At 34.6% G+C, this 20,696-nt stretch overlaps 1 protein-coding gene and 1 pseudogene across 3 annotated transcripts in view; one reads left to right on the forward strand and one right to left on the reverse strand.

Moving 5' to 3' along the window:
- Positions 1 to 20,696, forward strand: part of CTNNA3 (catenin alpha 3) — a 2,007,818-nt gene that overhangs the window by 1,676,260 nt on the left and 310,862 nt on the right. The window lies entirely within an intron of this gene.
- LOC141370315 (U2 spliceosomal RNA) lies at positions 14,908 to 15,037 on the reverse strand (annotated as a pseudogene).

Genomic DNA, 20,696 nt, shown 5'->3' on the forward strand with positions numbered 1-20,696 from the left:
GGAAATTAGGTAAGGCTCTTTATATCATTTTAAGGCCTGTGCTGAAGGATTTTAAGGTCAACTTCAAGAGGGAACACTGGTTGGGATTTTGTCATATGGTATATTTGATGGGAGAAAACAGTGAATTGAAGATCTTGAAATGAATCTAGATGAGCTTGGTGGTCTGGATAGTTTAACAAATTAGCTGGGTCAGTTTTCTCTTCTGGGAGAAGGTATTTCCTAGAAAAAGCAGTTAAGTTATTTTTGCTTGATCTTAGTATTATGGACACAAGCATAAGAAAGTCTCTCCAGGCCTGTTATTGTTTAACACAGAACAGAGAATTCTGTTGTTTTCAGTTCTCACTAGTCCATGGGAAATATGTTGTTGAGGGTGGGGTTGGTAAGAGTAGAAGTGAGGATATCACATAGGAGTCTGTGATAGTCCTTCTCAGGTAAGCGATGATGTTGATGTAGCTTAGCTCTGTACTCCTCAGTGCAATAATTACATGTGGCTATTGAACACTTGAAATTTGACTTGTGTGAATTGAGATATGCTATGTAAGTATAAAACCCACAGTACATTTTGAAGACTTAACAAGAAAAAAAGAATAGACTATCTCATCTATTTTTTATATTTATATGTGGCAAATTGACATTAGTAATATATTTTAACCAAATATATCCAAAATATCAACTTAACATGTATTTTTTATTTTATTAATGTGACTGCTAACGAACTTAAAATTGCATATGTTGCTTGCATTATACTGATATGGGACAGGGCTAGACTAGAGAGTTGGTAGAAGAGGTGGACAGATTTGAAATATATTTTGGAGTTAAAATTTACTGAATTTGCTGGGAATAAATGTGAAATTGAGGGAAATAGGGGAAACAAATTTGCCTTTTAGGTGTCTTGTTTTGGGCCATTGTATGGATGTGTGACTTAATGAGCTAGTGGAGACTTGGAGAAACCAATTTGGGGTAGAAGCTTAATTCCATTTTAGTGTGCTCATTAGATATTAAATTTGCTTATTTTATAGATATACGGGTCATTGGATATATGATTTTGGAACTTAGCACATAAATTTGTTCTATTATAGAAATTTGATTTCCCTTAGCATAGAATGTACTCACCTTTGGAGAGGGTATATTAGAAAAGAAAGAAAAAATTATATAGGAACAAACACATTTAAAATTCAAGCTGAGGAGGAGTAGATAGCAAAGGAGATTGACAAGAAGTGACAGGAAAAATGAGAAGAAAATCAAGAGTGCTGAGTCAGAAGCCAGGGCAACAGTTTTTCAACTGTGTAGAATGTTACATAGAGAACTGATAAGATAAGAAGATATGTTTATTGTATTTAGGGACATAGATGATCAAATAGGTAATGTGTGTTTAGGTATGCAGGGCATTAGTGTCAGGGTTTCCTGAAACTGATGATTAAAGCTGCAGCAGGCAAAAGAAGCTAAATACTGCCATTATAGGTTGAGAAAAATGACTGCTTTTTGGGACCAGCACACTTCCATAGAGCTTAGATACAAGTAGAGAATTTAGGACAGAAAGAGAGAAATTAGAATTTTTGAAATGTGTAGTGCTCTAAGAGATTAAACAGTTCTCTCTTTTCTCTTTGGAGTCCTTAGGACATTCTATGATGTCCTCACACCATAATGGGGGAACAACAACAAAATAAACCTGATATCCTGACAATGACTGAACCCACACTCTGAAAGTGAACTCTTTATACTTTATGTCAGCATAAAGTCGTACAATTGTAAATATTATATGTAGGCTTTTGATAAGAACTTGAATTGATGATGACTCTTTGTCTTGATTTTAGCCCAGTTTTGTTTTTGTTTGTTTGTTTGCTATTCTTACAGTGTTTGCTATTAAATCATGCTATCTTTGGTTGGAAGGTTTCTTTTTCCCTATGTCCTATGGATATCTGCAGAGTCATTAGTCTTTGTGTACTTCTGAAGGAATTGTCTTTAAATGCAATCTTTACCTATCGATTTCTTTGGAAAGATTAGCTTTGCTCCAATACGTTCTGCAAAATCCTACCACCATATTTTATTCTGTTAACTCCAGGGTTAACTTTTGCCTAACTCTCAGTACTTTCTGTAATGTAAAGATTTAGTTCTACCTGTGTTTCCTTTTCCAATTATATTTTAATTACCCTAATTAGTTTTCTTGCCATAGATGCAATGAGAACAGCAGTCTCAAATCGCTTTCAGAAGAAAGCATCCCTTCCTGCTTGGCCCAGAGCTGAAAACAGATTCACCCACTGGCTATTTCCTGTGTAACATTCCTCCACCTTGAATCACTATCTTTTTAATAACTTTATACCCACCTTCTAGTAAACTACAAAGCCACTTTGTAAAAATATATATAAATAAAAATATTAGTCAATGATAACATTTTTGTTATAAAAATAATGCATGCTTGCAATAACAAATTGAACAATATAGAATAGTTCATGGTAAACATTTAAACCCTGACTATTCCTCCTCCTTTGTTGCACACTGTTTTCCTCCGGTGTTAATTGCTTTTAGCACTTTTGTTTGTATCCTTTCATATAGTCTCTACATAAATTCTAACATATATACTTGATTGTCTATCTATACCTTTTGCTTATTTGTTTGTTTTAGCAGACATAAGACTATTCTATACCTACTGTTAGGAAGCTTGATTTGATTTTTATAGTTCTGCAATGTCATACATTAGATTCTCTTAGTTTCAGCCCAAAATAAAGGTTACCATGAACCCATAAAACTGCTGGTGATACATCTCTTTCTTATAAGCTTTTCCTATAGGTGGGAAAAGTATGCAAGAGAAGAAAGGAGGAAAGGCACCCAGAGAGAAAACACCAGGAATAGTAGAAGCAAATAGTCATTTGAGGTCATGGGCTGAAAACTATGAAGAGCCAACATAATGTCATCAGTGGAGCATTGGATTGCTGCCAAAGTTAAATCCCGAAATGAGAGAGCTGAGTTGAGTAAAAAAAAAATCACATAGCTCAAAATCTTTAGAAGGCTTTGAGTTCTATAGAGGTGAAATGATATATTGCCTCAGTGCATACAGCTAGTTAGTGTCAAAGTCACTGATCTTTTGCCTCTAAATTCAGTGCACTTTTTAAAATTTTTTTTATTTTTTATTTATTTATGTTTTTTTTTTAAATTCAGTGCACTTTTGATGTTACCACAACCACAGATGCAAACAAACAAAAGATAAACACACTGTATTAATCAAATGCAATTGTAATACAGTGTGTTTAGTAGAACATATTGTCTTAAATACATATATATTTTTAAAAATCACTTAAAGAACTGTATTTGAAATCATTGGCTAAGAACAGGAATACATTAATAAAAGGACTGAAGAAAAGAACAAGTGACAAGTAGCTTGAGGGGAAGGTCAAATTAACTTCTCTGGAATGAAGATGAGGTAGGAAGATCAAGGGAAATAATTTAAATGTATTGAATTTGCTTAAGAAGTGAAGTAAAGAGAAAATGCCCTTCAGTTTAAAATAAAATTCCCAACAGAAACTGAGAAGATCAAGTAGAGGTAAAAGCTATATCCTTGAGTGGCTGATAAAGAAATCTAGCCTAAGGGGAGAAAGTTTTGTTGAGAGACTGTTACCTGGGAGGAACTTTACATACATTCACTCATTTCACCCTTAAGGAAACCCTTCAGGAAGAGATTCAAATAACCATCTTATTGGGCGCCTGGGTGGCTCAGATGGTTAAGCGTCTGCCTTCGGCTCAGGTCATGATCCCAGGGTCCTGGGATCGAGTCCCGCATCGGGCTCCCTGCTCCTTGGGAGCCTGCTTCTCCCTCTGCCTCTCTCTCTCTCTCTCTCTCTCTCTCTCTGTCTTTCATGAATAAATAAATAAAATATTTAAAAAAAAAAAAAAAAAAAAAACAAATAACCATCTTATTGGCAGGAAAGGAAACAAATCATTTAAAATTACTCTCCCAAACTCACTCTGATAGACAGTGCCCAACAGGATTCACAATCAAGCCTTTCATTTTTTTTAAACATTTTATTTAATTATTTGAGAGAGAGAGAGAGCATGAGAGAGGGGAGGTCAGAGGGAGAAGCAGACTCCCTGCTGAGCAGGGAGCCCAATGTGGGACTCGATCCCAGGACTCCGGGATCATGACCTGAGCCGAAGGCAGTCGCTTAACCAACTGAGCCACCCAGGCGCCCACAATCAAGCCCTTCTATCTGGTTCCAAAGCCTGGGCTACTGTGCTATGCATCCCGCCTTGATGACTCACTGAGGTAAAAGTGATCTTAATGTTGTATCCAGAGTTTCTGGATTTAGAAGTGTGGGAGAATCCTTTTAATATTTTATGCAAATATGGACTTGCTTTGCAGTCAGGCCTCATCTGGTTCTCCTATTTGCAAATTTGAATTCATATCCCTCTTTAAGAAACAATTGTTTTGAAGCTAAAGCTATTCATTTGCAAGAGCAGGGCTTTTTGAGAGGTAAGAAGAAAAGATTTTTGAAAAGCAAAAGTCTAATTTTAAAGAAGAGATATAAAATTTATCAACAAATAGATTTAAGAAAGTCTAGAGGAAAAGCTGGATCCCTCTACCCCCACCCCCACCCCCATGAGGTATATTTAGTAGTTTTGTCTGTCTTGGGGTTCAGAGTAACAAAGGACATCTGAGGGACCGAGCTTGCCTAGAACATATGGGAAAAATGAGTAGGCATGTGAGGCTCTCCAGCCTCTTCCTAGATGAGTACTTTAGTGCTCCATGCCAAGGAGCCAATACCAGTAGAGTGTCAATCACTGTTGAGTGATAAATTGTCATCTACACTGAAAACATTCTTTCTTCTGTTGCTGTTCAGGGATAGCCACAGACATATATTGCCTGGATTATACAAAAGTGACTCTTCTGGTGTCTCTAGACTTTTCTTCTCCCTGGTTCCAACAGACCAACACCCTTTTTAGCCACTCAGGAGGACACTTAACAACCATCCCCCATCCAAACAACGAAAGAGGGAAAGAGACAGAGACAGAGACAGACACAGCAGGGCTTTGGATGCAAAACTACTGTGAAGGAAAAGCTTCCCTGCCCAGTGCTATGGTGGATACAGTTTAACCAGTTTGAAGTGCCTGCCCCATGCTGAGCTAGAGCACTGGTGAACTCTGTTGCCATTTCAATAAGGTATCCCCCAAGAGGATGCTTTATGGCTTCTGAGTCCTCATTGGTAGTTCACTTCCATCTGAGTTCATAAAGGGGCAGTGGAGGTACATGGAACTCGAACTGTCAGAAAGGTATTCTTTTTTTTTTTTTTAAGATTTTATTTATTTGACAGAGAGAGACACAGCGAGAGCAGGAACACAAGCAGGGGGAGTGGGAGAGGGAGAAGCAGGCTTCCCGCTGAGCGGGGAGCCCGATGCGGGGCTCGATCCCAGGACCCTGGGATCATGACCTGAGCCGAAGGCAGACGCTTAACGACTGAACCACCCAGGCGCCCTGTCAGAAAGGTATTCTTGTGACTATACACACACCCTTGTCGTGTGGTCCAATGAACCTTTAAATCTCAATTAGAACATAGGAGCAAAAACCTGCTAAATATCAGTATGGATTAGAAAACAAGAGGGAGGGTAATAGAACAAGAGAGAGACCTGCAGAAGCCTTGTGCAGAGATGCATTGTCCTTCTGCATCTGTTTGGCTAGTATACAAAATATTTATGTGCACTTTGCACTTGAGGGTAATAAGGATGTTCACATGGTTGATCAAAATTGTTCTGCCAGCCGTGATGCAATGATGATGGATTGCTCCTGTCAGGATAGCCAGTGAGGAATTTCTACATTAGGTAGCAATGGGGATAATATGACATAGGCCTGAATTCGGATAGCAATCTAGATTGAAAGAAGACATTAAATATTGTACTTTAGACAGTAGAATTAGACGTGTGTTCTAAAATTGAGTAGAAAAAGAAATTAATTCTTTGTGCTTTCCCCTAGTCACCTTCCCTTCAGCTGAGACTTTAGGCAAACCATGTAACCCTTTTATATTTTAAGCTAGAAAATACCTTTGTCTCCCCCAAAAGGTTGTTCTCAGATTAAATGGAGATCATGGGTATGAAAACAGATTAAAAATGAAAATTGAAGGAAATATTAATATTTGCCTGAGCTTTGGAGCCAGAAACGTGGCCATCGTCCTCTGATGGTCCCTTTTCAAATTATTCACCAAGTCCTACCACCTCTGGACATTCAGTCATTTTGTCATTCTCTCTGGTCCCTCTACCCTTTCTTTATAAATAATTTTTACTGATCCTTGGATATCTGTTTGGATGTCACTTCCTTCTGGAAGGATTTTCTCAACCCAACTCATGAATTAGGTATCCCAGTATATTCACACAGCACCTCAAGCTGCAAATCATAGCAATGACTATTTATCATGCTTTCTGTTAGAATCTAAGCTCTAGGGAAAACCAAGACTATGATTCCAAGTCTCCTTTCATCATCATATGACATCATGATGCCTGTCACATAGCAGATCATAAGTAACATGTTTTTGAAGGAATAAGTGAATGAATGACTTTTTCTGAAATTAAAAATTAGAGAGGAATATTGAAATGAAAATGACAAGAGTAATGATTTTAATTAAGAACTAATTAATTTTTAAAAGTATTTTGATGCCTAAGGCAAATACACTTCAAAATATGTTCTCAAATTAATAGGTTGGTTTTGATACTTTATTTGATAATTATATAAAGATTTGGAAAATATAGATAATGTAGTGACTATATGTTGATTTTTATTTTCATAAAAACTTACATTCTTTTCAAAGTTTTTTAAACATATGTAAAAGTTAATATATATCACAAATAAATGACTTTTGATAGATTAAGTTGTTGCCTTTTTTTCTTTTTAAAGTAAACTCTACATCCAGTGGGGTTCAAACTCACCATTCTTGAGATCAAGAATTACATGTTCTAGCAACTGAGACAGCCTGACACCCCAAATTGATGCTTTTCATATTTCACAGATAGCTCTAGCATAATATTTAAGAATATAGTCTTTAGATCAAAGTTGGAGAACTCGGAGTTCATTCTTTCCACCACTTAATAGCTGTGTTAGATTAGGCAAGTTGCTTAACCTCTTACAAATGTTTCCTCATTTAATACATGGGATTGATAGATCTCCCACTGAGGATTAAATGTTCCATACATGTTAAGCACTTGGAACTCTGGGACATAGTAACTGCTTACAAAATAGTTCTTTTATCATTTTTCAAGCAATGTTTATATTTTCAATTTCTGAGCTATAACATTAGAGAAATTAGTATCATTCTTATATTCTCAAATCATTTTGATATACTGAAATATCACAAAACATTTCTTATGTAGCTGCTGAGCCATTCGGGAATTGGTATTTCCTTGTTTAATTTCATTTTACCAATGTGGAACTATAGGAATTTCTGGATTATAAGAGTTTAGTTCAGCGGATTTTAGTTTACTAGAGTGATCTGATGGAAAGAACCAATATTTTAGATACCAATTTACCCTTGAATAGCCTATCAAAATGCAGCTCCAACTTAATTTTCAAGGAAGAGGTTTTTTTTTTGAAACTGACAAAATTATTCTAAAATTTGTCCTTACAAAACAAATGCACCAAATGGTTAAGAAGATTTAGAAAATGAAGAATATGAAGGGGCATTTTCAACTGCCAGATAGTTACAGAATTTCAAAGGTATGGTTTTAATCATATCATACTGCTTGACCAATATGAACACAAATCCGTGGAATGAAAGAAATGCCCCTGAAAGAGACCCTAATAAATGAATGTATTGGGCAGACCATGCAAGGTGACCTCTGGCTACAGTCCTCTTTCCAGAGAGCCTCTGTGTTGCCTGGCATTTTCACAGTTCCATTCTGAGGGATTCCTAATACATACGTTACTTACTGTGTTTAGTTCTATATGACTCTGCAAATCTAGCCATGGATTATTGTTGCAGGGATCACTTCTCATCCAAAGTCAGCCATGTAGAATGATCAATAATCTGTAAGGATACCAATATGAGAAGTCTATACTCTCCAATACTGATATTATCTACCATATGTGGTAATTGGCTAATCAGTCAGATCCTCTTTCATGGTTTATATAAAAAAGGTCACATAAAAATAGCAATAATGAGGAGCAGTGCAGAAGCCAGAAACACAAAGATAAGAGGTAGCAGTGAGGTGACTTTATTAGACAAAAAAAACTCTGAGTAAGCAGAAATAAATTTTGAAAGAATTTAGAGTTTAGAATGGCAAGAGAAGAAGAAACAAGAGAAGCATAGACAGTGAGTAGTTGGGTCACTGTAGAATATTGGATTAGGGAAGAATTTTACCACCTGCTGGTAAAATAATGGTAAAACAGCAAGTTTATTAGAGCTGCAACATTATCTGGATGTGCTGGAAACTTTGCACCTGACAATTTTAACCCGCTATTATGTCACTACTGTGCCCCTGAGGATATTTTGGTTCTAAGATTTTGAACTAGTTTTGTTCTGGTGTCCTATACTTTTGCACTAACAAGGCTCTTTACCAGCTATTGTTATGTATAGTGAGAATATGGTGTGTAAAGTTTCTATAAGTAAACAGAAATTTCACAATTCAACTAGTAATTTTAAATACAATAATCATCCTTTTTAAGGTAAAAGAGTTCTAGCGTTTAACAGTGTGCAGAAATATTAATATTTTTGTATGCCGTGTAAACAGAAAACAATGCAATGTCAATAGCATCAAATTGGATTAGGGATAATTCATTTCAGTGATCACTTGACTCCTTTTTGAAAATAAACCTAGATAAAAAGTCAATAAAAGACATTTGGAATTGGTATGGATTTTGACAACAGGGAATCCTGAGGGCAATTGAAAATTTGAAGGTAATTGTTCATTATTTTATGAACAAGCTGAGCAAAAATCCAAAGGAATTAGTTCTTTATTAGAACAAAGGAATTTACTCTATGATGAATTTTATATATTATGAATTATTTATTTTTGTGTCCATCTTCTTTTGCTTAGCATAATATTTTTGGTCTCATCCATATTGTTGCTCACATCAATAGTATACACTCCTTTTTATTGATGAATAGTATTCCATTGTATTAATAAGCCCCAGTTTGTTTATCCATTCTCCTATGAAAGACATTAAGGTTTTTCTCATTTTTATGGGCTACTATGAATGAGGAAACCATGGACATTCTTATTGACATTAATTTTGAATTTCTGTTTCTCCTTCATAAATTTCCATTCTTAATAGTGGAATTACAAAGGTGTTGGGTAATTGCAAGGGAATATGTTTAACTTTTTAAGAAACTCCCATACTCCTTTTCAAAATATTTATGCTACTTTATGTTCTCACGAGCAATGTATGAGAATTCTGATTGCTTTACTTCTCAACACTTACTATTGCCAGTTCCTTTCATTTTAGTCGCTCTAGTGAATGCAAAATGGTATCTCCTAATGGTTTTAATATAATTTTTCCTAGTGGTTAGGATGTTGAGCAACTTTTCTATGCTTATTGACTGTGTATCTTCTTTTTCAGGTATGTGTTCACATTCTTTGCCCACTTTTTGATCAAATTTTTCATATTTTTGTTGATTTGTAGGAGTTCTTCATATATTCTTGATAGTAGTCTTTTGTTGGATATGTTTATGGTGATTATAGTTTTGTTCCCAATCTGTGTCTGTTGACTGTTTTTCCATTTCCTTAATGGTATCTTTTGATAAGTTGAAAAATTTAATTTTGTGAAATCAACTTATAGCTTTTTATGGTTAGTTGAGTTTTTTTGCTTCTTGTACAAAGAAAATATTAATTAATTAAAAATATTTGTCTACTACAAAGTTGCGAAGATATGATTCTACATTTTTTCTAGGAGCTAAATGGACTTGAATTTTACATTTAAGTTTATTTTCTATCTCAATTAGTTTTGAGTATTCCCATGTATTGGAATTTTAAAAGATTATTTATATATTGTCCTTTGCTCCAGTTAACATTTAAATTAAATTTAGATTTTCCCTCTTTTTATTTTGATTGGTGATTTCTGGTGTTTTCATTGTTGATTTTTCTTTTTTTTTTTTTAATTTTAGCTGTATGATCGCTCATTTTTCTTTTTAAAGATTTACTGAGTTGCTCTTTGCAGGCCATAGTCATATAATATGCTTACACTGTCCCCTTCTGGGCCTTTGATTATTCTCTTAGTTTACCAATTTTAAATAATCTCCTGTTAAATTAACCCAGGGTCTTAATGACATCCCCAAATATAGGGTATAAGACCATTTAAAGGAAATTTATCAGATTAATTTTCTTTCATTTCTTTACAGGATTAATTTTTTTAGATTAATTTTCACAATAACTCTACTATAATTACACAGGTTATTCTTTATTTGTCCTTATTTTATTTTTTTTTTAACTTTTAGTCTGAGATACTTGTGCATTCACCTGCAGTTGTAAGAACTTATGCAGGGAGATCTCATGTAGCCTTCAACTATGATGACTTGCATAGCTGCAGTGCACTATCACAACCAGGAAATTAAAGAGTGAAGCAATCCACTGGCCAGACAGGCAGTCCCTTGTGTGTGTGCATTAGGGACACTTTTATTTTTTAACCTTTTTAAGAAGACAAAGACAATTTAAGGTTTTGGTTTCTTTTGTTTGTGATTTATCTGGTGCAATATGAGTTTCAAAGAGCTCCTTAGTTTTCTTCATCTCCCCAATCATTTCTCATTCTTACTTATAAGGCAATGCATGGATCACTGCCTCTAAAACATTATTTTTGTCTCTTTGTATTTGAAATCCTTGGATTGCTATTTCCTCAAAATTAGGTATTTTTACCCTGACTCAGTTGAACAGATTCTTTTCTTTTCTTTTTTAAAATCAGTTTGACAAAGATTATATAATAGTAAGCTTTGTTCTTTACTAAAATATCATTTTTGAGATTGCCTAGATAATTTTTCCCTGTTCTTTGTTACATATGCCATATTTACCATGATGCATTATGCTTATTTGCTCACAAGTCCTCGTTTGATTCCTGATGTCTGTTCTCTTTGTTATCAAAGGATAGTCCCTTCATCTTTAGCTTTATGATCTTAGCCAACACTTTCAATTATCCCTCTCTTTCAATCTTCCTGATATTTGGAGATGTTAAGTTTCTAAGATTCCTTCCCAATCTCTATTTTTAAAACTTTTTTATTTTTTGTTAGAAAATAAGGTTAACAAAGAGCATCTGTTCCTTAATTTTATAGTACTATAGTGCATCTGGTAACCCAGTAGGCTATCTATTTGGTTCTTACAGGGATCTCTAGGTGTTATAAAGAGTATTATTTGTCTTGCCTGGCTGGTGTATATTCAAAAGCCCAAAGATGGAAACACATATGGATGATGCAATGATTAAGGTTAAGATATCTTGTTTTATAAACAGAAAAGTCAAGTGTGATAATTGCAAATGGGCCACTTGTATAAGTTCATGTTGCTATCAGAATTATGATTTGCATTTACTGATTTTGGTACTTCATTTGAAATGTTAATGATTCATTTCCACAGGCATTGACTTTTAGAATCTTGGCATTTCCTAAAAGAACAGAAAGGGAGAAAGGGGAAATTACAACCCAGACTTTCCCACTAAGCAGCCTTGAATGCAAAAATATGCCAATGTATAAGTTACCATTATAGTAAGAATACAGAAATACAGGTCACATATGTTAAAGTAATTAAACAAGGAGTCAATTAGACCTAGGTAGTTCTAATGCCTTGGCAACCGAACGGAAACCTAAGCCAGTCAATTCCTGTAAATGTCTCAAGGTTAAGAAATCAAAACGCAAGAACAACCAATCACAAACAGCCAAGTAGTCTTTCCCAAATAAGGCAACTGCTAAAGCTATAGTTGGGGAACTGATTTCCATGCTCTGCTTCTATGTCTGCCTTATAAAAGCCCTTTCCTCTAGCTCTTGTCAGTGGGGGACTCCCAACCATTTTCAGTATGGTGCTGCCCAATTGAAATTGATATTTGCTCAAAAATCATATGTTTCTCAAATTTTAATTATTTTAGTTTATTTTTAAACACATTACAGTTATAAGTAATGCGTTTGTTAAAATTTAAGGATCTACATATATTCCGAAATACACATATATATGCTATATTGGCCATACGTTTTTTTTAGATTTTATTTATTTATTTGAGAGAGAGTGAGAAAGAGAGTAGGACTACCTGCTGAGCAAGGAGGCAGGGGAGGAGCTCAATTCTGGGACTCTAGGATCATGACCCTAGTGAAGGTAGACGCCCAAGGGACTGAGCCACCCAGGTGCCCTAAATTGGCCATACCATATTATCATTGTTCCTGGCTTAATATAGCCTTTTTTTTTTTTTTGGAATAGCAGGCAAGGGAATTTAAACTGAACATACTGTACAAAGGTAATATATAGGATTTTGTGTCAAAGAAAAACTGCCCTGTTTAACAGTGAAGCAGATACTTTAATAATATGCTACAATATCATGTCTTGTCCCAAAGAGTGCATATAGTTGAAGAGAATATGAACACAAAACAACAAACAAACCAGTATTAGTGCCACTTGAAATTCATAAAGAAAATACTTAAAATGTTTGATGAAAAGCAAGTATGAAGCATGTCCTCTTCAAAGGATATTTCTGAGTAAGCTGTAGAATGCTACTAGTGATGTGATAATTGCCTTATTTTCTAAATGATGATAAAGTACTTTTGTTTTTGATGATGATGTTGTTATTGAGAGTTCCTAAATCTATTAGGTTTTATCAACATCATTTTTGAACCAAAAGAGACTATGAAGAAGCAATTGTAAGATTAGGCCTTTTCATTTTTAAAATTTTTTAAAGATTTTATTTATTTATTTGAGAGAGAGAGAGAGAGAGTACTAGCAGGGTGAGGGGCAGACGGAGAAGCAGGCTCTCCACTGAGCAGGGAGCCTGACTCGGGGCTAGATCCCATGACTCCAAGATCATGATCTGAGCCGAAGGCAGACACTTAACCGACTGAGCCACCCAGGTGCTCCAGATTAGGCCTTTTCCAACGTGAACAGTCAACCCACTGATTTTAATAGTAAAATACACCAAGGTGAGGAGACTAGGGATGGAGCAGATAGTACCTTAGCTGTTTCATCCCCAGGGTTAAGGGAATAAAAAGTTGAAACAGAATATAAGTATACTTTATATTTTAGAATTGAAGTGAAATATTATTAATGAAAATTGCCATTATTAAAGAATTTCTTATAATTATAGTTATTTCTTTTCCTTTGCTATAGGTTAGCTCTTGGACTCTGTTAGTTTCCTTTAATAATGCTCTCATAAAATTCTGTATCTAACTTATCATGCACTTATTATGTATTATTAGATTTTCTTTGTTGATTCTGTATCATTTCTATTAAACCATAAGCTCCTCCTGAATAAAAACCATATTTATCTTATTCATCAATGTAATACTGACCTCTACCAAAGTATTTTTCACAGTGGAAAAAATGAATGCTTATTTTATGGTGTCTTAAAATAAACAATATTTTTGAAAATATGCAATTAAAATGCATATTTATAATAGGAACATTAAAAAGAACAGAAAGAGAAACGAACAAAAGTGTTAGTTGTCTTATTATCCAGAGATAACTACTATATATTCTTTCATTCTCCTTGTAGATGTATGCAAATATATGTTTTTAAATCATTTAGTATTCCAAAAAGGGATCAGATTATACATATTATTCTCTGATCTCTGTCCCCGCCCCCCCATTTAGGCTTTTCCACCCAAAGCCTCATTTATTGCTGCTTTCTAAACTAGCCAGCTCATACTATTTTAGCTTTATATTTCACACATATGAAGGTGATCCTTCTTTGGCCAGTTGTATAGACTAGCCAAACACCTTCATAGGCCCCCTTTTGTTGCAGGGACCCTGGGTCTAGAACTTGAATGATGAAACCATCCCATTAGCATTTTGGGATGGTGTTCCCTCACTGTTATAAAATATGAATTCTTCGCCACCAGAAATATAAATATAAAAAATTTAAAAAAAAGAAGAAGAATATTAGATAGCCCTATCAGGCAAGTCCTAGATTACAAGTACTGTAGATCATTGCTGCATTTGTAATACTATATATTCATACCTTTTTTTCTGTCACAAAAAATTTATTATTGATCTCAAGAAAATGCTATTTTGAGAAAATTATGAAACAGATGTTGACTATGAGGCTGATAATGTCTTCAAATGGCAAAGAAAGGTATATCTTGTATTCAATAGTTAGTATTCCATCTAGAGAAGATAGACTTAATAAAATATGCCAACTATGTCATATAAGTCATTGCTTGATCCTAACAATTGTGTTTTGATTCTTACAAAATGCAACAATTTCCTTAAAAATTCAAGTAGCAAGCTACAGAATTTTATAGGAAAATTGTGTAGACACAAGCCTTTGCTAGTATTGTAAATCACTTTTCTATTAGTAATAGAGGAAGACTCACTGATCCCATAATACATACATTGGTTGAATATAAAACCTCTTTCCTGTTTTTGTAATTATGGAAATAGATTAGGTTTTTGAGGTTCTTGTCAACTATATGTAACCATTATGCATGAGGAAATGAACTTTTAAAATCGACAGCTGAACAAACTCTAAATGAGCACAAGTATGTTAGAAAGATAAACCTAGAAAAATACTTTTTTTTTTAAGATTTTATTTATTTATTTGACAGAGAGCACAAGTAGGCCGAGTGGCAGGCAGAAGGAGAGGGAGAAGCAGGCCCTCTGCTGAGCAGGGAGCCGGATGTGGGGTTCTATCCCAGGACCCCAGGATCATGACCTGAGCCAAAGGCAGCCACTTAACCAACTGAGCCACCCAGGTGCCCCCAAAAATACTTTATCTGTGTCTGCTGTGTTTTTTCTCTGAAACCTGGATTAATTGTCATAGAGTGAGTCGGGATGGGGGAACTACTTCAGAAAAAAAAACTAAAACCTATTGCTGATAATTTTACATTTTCATTGAAAGTTATGAATAGTTCTACACTTGATCTTAGCCAAAAGGCTGAGAAGCGATAGGTTATGAATAGTTCTGATTTTAGATTGACAAAGTCTATATAATTTACGAAGACTGCCTTACGCCATTTTCTCTAAGAATGAAGAAGTTATGCACCCTCACTTAACCCAATAAGATATCGTAAGGATTGAATATTACCAAATATTTAGATAGTCATATGGTTATTTGCAGGATTCAGTTCCTCTCAGGTTGTTGGGCTCTGTTGGACAGTCTACCTTTAGTTTGTTATCATGTGCACTACTTCAAAGAGCAGCTCACACAACATGGCAAATGCCTCATCAGAATGAACTAAGTGAGAAGATAGAGAGCACAGGTGAGGTAAACATATCACTGTCTTTTATAACTTAGTCTTGGAAGTGACACCTCACTTTTGCTGTATTCTGTTCATGAGAAACAATTCACTGGATTCAGCCTACACTCAAGAGAAGGGGAACACACATAGATGTAAATACTAGGAAACCATTTTAAAAGCCGATTACCACACAAAATAATGAGTTGCCCTTGCTATATTTTTTACCAGCCTCAAGGATATAGGTCATTATATAGAGGTTTACCATTTCACTTAGGTCAGTCTCAAACCCTCCTAACACAATATTATAAAATTCTTATCTTTTACATCAGACAAAGAAACTATAGATTATATATACAAATATATGTGGGTACATAGCAACAATGAAAGTTCTTTAAAGATTAATATTTATCAGTCATCCTTTATAAGTGTTTCTTCAATGTAACAATATTTGGCAGGTATGTGTATATATGTATGTGCGTGTATTTATGTGTTTGTTTAACTCTGTTGGGGGCACTGGAGAAAGAAATCCTACCATTTAATAAGGGGACATGGATTCTTATTGATTCATTCCTGATTTATAACAAATATATATATTTATTTGGGTTATTTGAGAAACATTTTATTGAAGTGTAACGTACAAAGAAGTGCAAAATCAGATGTACAGCTTCCTGACTTTTTACAAAGTGAAAACACCATGAAATCAAGAAATGGATATCATCAATATGCCAGAGGCATGCCTGGGTGCCCATCCAATCATTAACTTTCTAGAAAGTAACCATTATTTTCTACTATTATCTCAGCCTGTTCTGGCTGCTCTAACAAAGCACCGTAGACTAGGTGGTTTATAATGACAGAAATTTATTTCTCATAGTTCTAGAGGCTGAAAATCTGAGGTCAGCGTACCCATATGGCTGAATTCTGGTGAGAGCACTCTTTGGGGTTGCAGACTGCTGGATTCTTGTATCCTCACATGTTGGAGAGCAGAGAGCAGCAAGCTCTCTCATGATTTCCATAAAGACTGATCCCATTCATGAAGGTAGCTCTCATTAACTCATCTAATGCTGATTACCTCCCAATGGCCCCGCCTCCTATTCCCATCACATTGCGGGATAGGGTTTCAGTATATAAAATGGGGGGGGGACACAGACATTCAGTTCATAATAACCACCATAAATTAGTTTTGTCTGTCATTTTTTAAAGTCTGTAAAAATGGAATCAAGTATGTACACTTTTACAACAAGCTTGTTTTACTCAAAATGGTTTGTGAGATTCAACCTTTTATGGCAATCATAAAATCCAAAAACTGACCTTTTGGTTAGCTAGGTTCATTCATTTTCATGCTTGGAAAAAAGTATTCTCTTTTAAGCTTTTGGCAATTACTATCCATGCTACTATGAACATTCTTTATACATACCTTTTAGCACATATGTGAGTATATTTCCAATGGATTTATATACCTAGGAGTGTCCTAGGTCATTAGGTATGATGGATTCAGTTTTAGAAGATATTGGCAGTTTCTAAAGTTTCATACCAATTTTATATCCACTAGAATTGCACGAGTTGCTTTTTAAGTTGCTCCACATTTTAGCCAAAACTTGATAGTAGTCATTTCCATTTTAGCCATTCTAGTCGATGTTAGTGGTACTGCATTTTAATAGACATTTCCTTGATGGATGTGGATTTTGAAAAGTTTTTCAAATATTTATTGACCATTTGAATTACCAATTTTGTGAAATACTTATAAACTCTTACCTATTTTTTAAATGAATAGTCTGATTTTTTATTGATGTAAGACTATTATACATTCTAGATGCTTTTCATTGGTGAGATAAATGTATTATGCTTGTCTTCTTTCACTCAGTGATTTGCTTTTCACTTGTTGGCTTATTTGAGAGAAATAATTTTTATTTTAATAAAATTGAATATATCAACTGGACTTTTCCTTTATGGTTAGTGACTTTTTTCTTGTTTAAGAAGTAATTGCCAAAACTCAGTGTCATGATATTGCATAGAACTTTATTGTTTTTCTTTTTATATTTAGATGTACAATTTACCTGGAATTGACTTTTAACTACATTGTGAGATAAAGGTCAAGACCATGTGGCTATCCTATAGATCTGTTAATCACCAATTATTAAATCAATCATCTTTTCCACTTCAATTCAAGGTCAACTTTGTCAGAAATCAAGTGACTGTATAAATTCCAATCTGTTTCTGGACTGACTTGAGAATTGACATCTTTACAATACTGAATCTTCTAATGAATAAACATGATAAATTGTATTCATTGTCTATTGCTGCATAACACATTATGACAAGTTTAACAGTTTAAAACAAAACAAATTTATTATCCTGCCATTTCCATGGGTCGGTAGTCTGGGTGCAAATTAGCTAGCTTCTCTGTTCACAGTCTCACTGGGCTGAAATCAAGGTGTTGGCCAGGATTGGTATCTCATCTGAACCTTGGGGAAGTCCTCATTCTCATTAAGATGTAACTCTGAAAACCTCAAATGATCCAGTGATTAGCACACATTGCAGGCTATATTTCTTTTGATCTTCCTGGATCCTTCTCTGTTTAGACTATGAAACTGTATTTTCTGTTTGTATGTACTTAGAGGCAGCATTGAGATAATTTATTCAGTAGTGCTAATTTGGTCTTTTGAAATCTGAGAGTAAGGAGGAGTAGAGAGAGAATGGGGGCTTTGTCAGATAATTGTGAACCTCGTAACTTTCTCATTGTTGGAATTCTTACAAATAGAGCTAAATCATACACATATTTGTGGATAATTGGATAATCAGTGCTGGTTTATTTACTGTAGTTTTGCAGTGAGCTTCTCTAGTAGAAGGGGAGGATAAAATAAAGTAACTTTATTAATTTAAAATATATACCCATTCCAGACATTTAATTTTGTTTGCCCTTTACTTTGAAATGAGTGGTGACTAAAACCACTAATTATATTGTATGAATATATCTTAGTATATAATGAGGGAAAACAGCATTAAAATCAGGAGCCAAGAAGTCAAGTTCCTGTGTTAGGTTACATTCTTAAGCATTCCTATTTTGGGAGAATCCCCTCACCCACTAAAATGTTTTAGGGGGATGACTACTGGCTATTAGGACATTTCAAATGACTTCATCAGAAATGAAGGAAAGTATTTGATGATCCATTAAATCTTGTGAGTTTTGTCCATTATGAAATTTTCTATATGGAAAAGCTTTGTTTTTAAATTTTTTATTGTTATGTTAATCACCATATATTACATCATTTGTTTTGGTATAGTGTTCCATGATTCATTGTTTGTTCATAACACCCAGTGCTCCATGCAGAATGTGCCCTCTTTAATACCCATCACCAGGCTAACCCATCCCCTACCCTTCTCCCCTCTAGAACCCTCAGTTTGTTTTTCAGAGTCCATCATCTCTCCTGGTTCGTCTCCCCCTCTGACTTACTCCCCTTCATTCTTCCTCTCCTGCTATCTTCTTCTTTTTCTTTTTTCTTAAAATATGTTGCGTTATTTGTTTCAGAAGTACTGATCTGTGATTCAACAGTCTTGCACAATTCACAGCACTCACCGTAGCACATACCCTCCCCAATGTCTATCACCCAGCCACCCCATCCCTCCCACCCCCAACCCCTCCAGTAACACTGTTCCTGAGATTAAGAATTCCTCATATCAGTGAGGTCATATGATACATGTCTTTCTCTGATTGACTTATTTCACTAAGCATAACACCCTCCAGTTCCATCCACGTCATTGCAAATGGCAAGATCTCATTCCTTTTGATGGCTGCATAATATTATATGGAAAAGCTTTTTGAAATGGAGTTAGATTCAGAAAATAAAATCATAGTTAAGAACCAAATGTACACTGCTTTTGAAAAACCATTAGGATTATAAATTTCAGTGTATAGTACCATTTAATTGCTACCGTAGTATGGTTAGCTTATATCTTAGGAGAGCCATGTCTTCTCTTTTGGAGTTAGACATTTTAGGACTTCACTGAAAACATATTAGTTACCTTTAGGTAAAGTCTTTTATTACATCCTTTTCTTAATTACATTAAAGCATAACTGAGCAGGTGAGAATTGCCATCAGTGTTTGACTCTCCTGTATACCCACCTTGTGGGAAGAAAAATTGAAAAGAAATTCCTAACTTAAAAGCAAATATTTTAGAATAAAATTGTTGAAATACACATTATTATCATGGCAAGCAGAAAAGTGTTATATGACATTTCCAAATACCAAGCCTTGGGGAGAAAGTATTTTGTACTAGTTAACACTACCTGGGGTAGTGGGAAAAGCATGGACTATGAATTATGCAGGTCTAAGTCTGAATCTCCACTGGATAAATCTTTGTTGAACTGAATACCTCCTACTAAATATTAATGTGATAATCTTGGGCATTTATATCTGGCCAATAATCGACAGGCTGGGTAATTTATAAACCTCAGCTTCTTCACCTGTAAATTAGATTAAATGAAGATTTACAATTGCTTTTTGGCAATCGTAAAATCCAAAAAACCCTCTGAAAAGCAGAACCTATTCTTGTAAATCATTTGGTGGTAAAACTTGTGTGAAGTGTTACAAGGTTAGTGAGAGTCTTTTTCTTTTTTTAATCCTATCTAGTGTGAATTATCATAACTTTGGTTGTTGAACTATTCATGTAATAGAAAGAGAAAGAAATGCATTTGTTTTCTAAAATCCAAAATATAAATTCTACTATATATTTTGTGCCAGAGTTTCTATAAAATGACATGGATGTATATTTACTTTTCATTAATAACACAGTATCTAGTATACAAAAAAATGCTAACTTCCTTTTGGCTACTTGGTATTATTCTTTAGATATTTACTCCTTACTTGTTTTACCTGGCTCATATTGATTTTTCCTAATCTCCAGAAACATTACAAACAAAAAATTGTGAGCCAAAGATACATTTCAGGGATGTTCTAAAGGTCAGCTTAAGGGATTTACAGATATTTTATGAAAGATTTTTTTTTTTTTTGGTATCTCAGAGGTGAAAGCAGGAATGATAACCCAAATATCTAATTATGTACATCTCAAAATATAGCAAATCAAGAAAATATAATAAAGTTAGGACAGTTATTACCAAGTAACTTTAAAAAACAGGGGCATTTGACCAGATGAACTTGGTCTAGAAAACAATACCCATTTAGAAAATAATGAATTTAATTTGAAATATTTGCTGCTGTATGAACACTATAGAATTTTAGTGCACTATTTGTTTTCATGCCCTTCTGCTAGATTGCAGGACCTTTGAGAGTTAGGATCCATTTCTTTCTTTCTTTCTTCCTTCCTTCCTTCCTTCCTTCCTTCCTTCCTTCCTTCCTTCCTTCCTTCCTT

Source organism: Callorhinus ursinus, unplaced genomic scaffold (genome assembly GCF_003265705.2).
Source record: "Callorhinus ursinus isolate GAN/ISIS: 27379988/994484 unplaced genomic scaffold, GSC_fseal_2.0 scaffold31, whole genome shotgun sequence".
Lineage (NCBI taxonomy): Eukaryota > Metazoa > Chordata > Mammalia > Carnivora > Otariidae > Callorhinus > Callorhinus ursinus.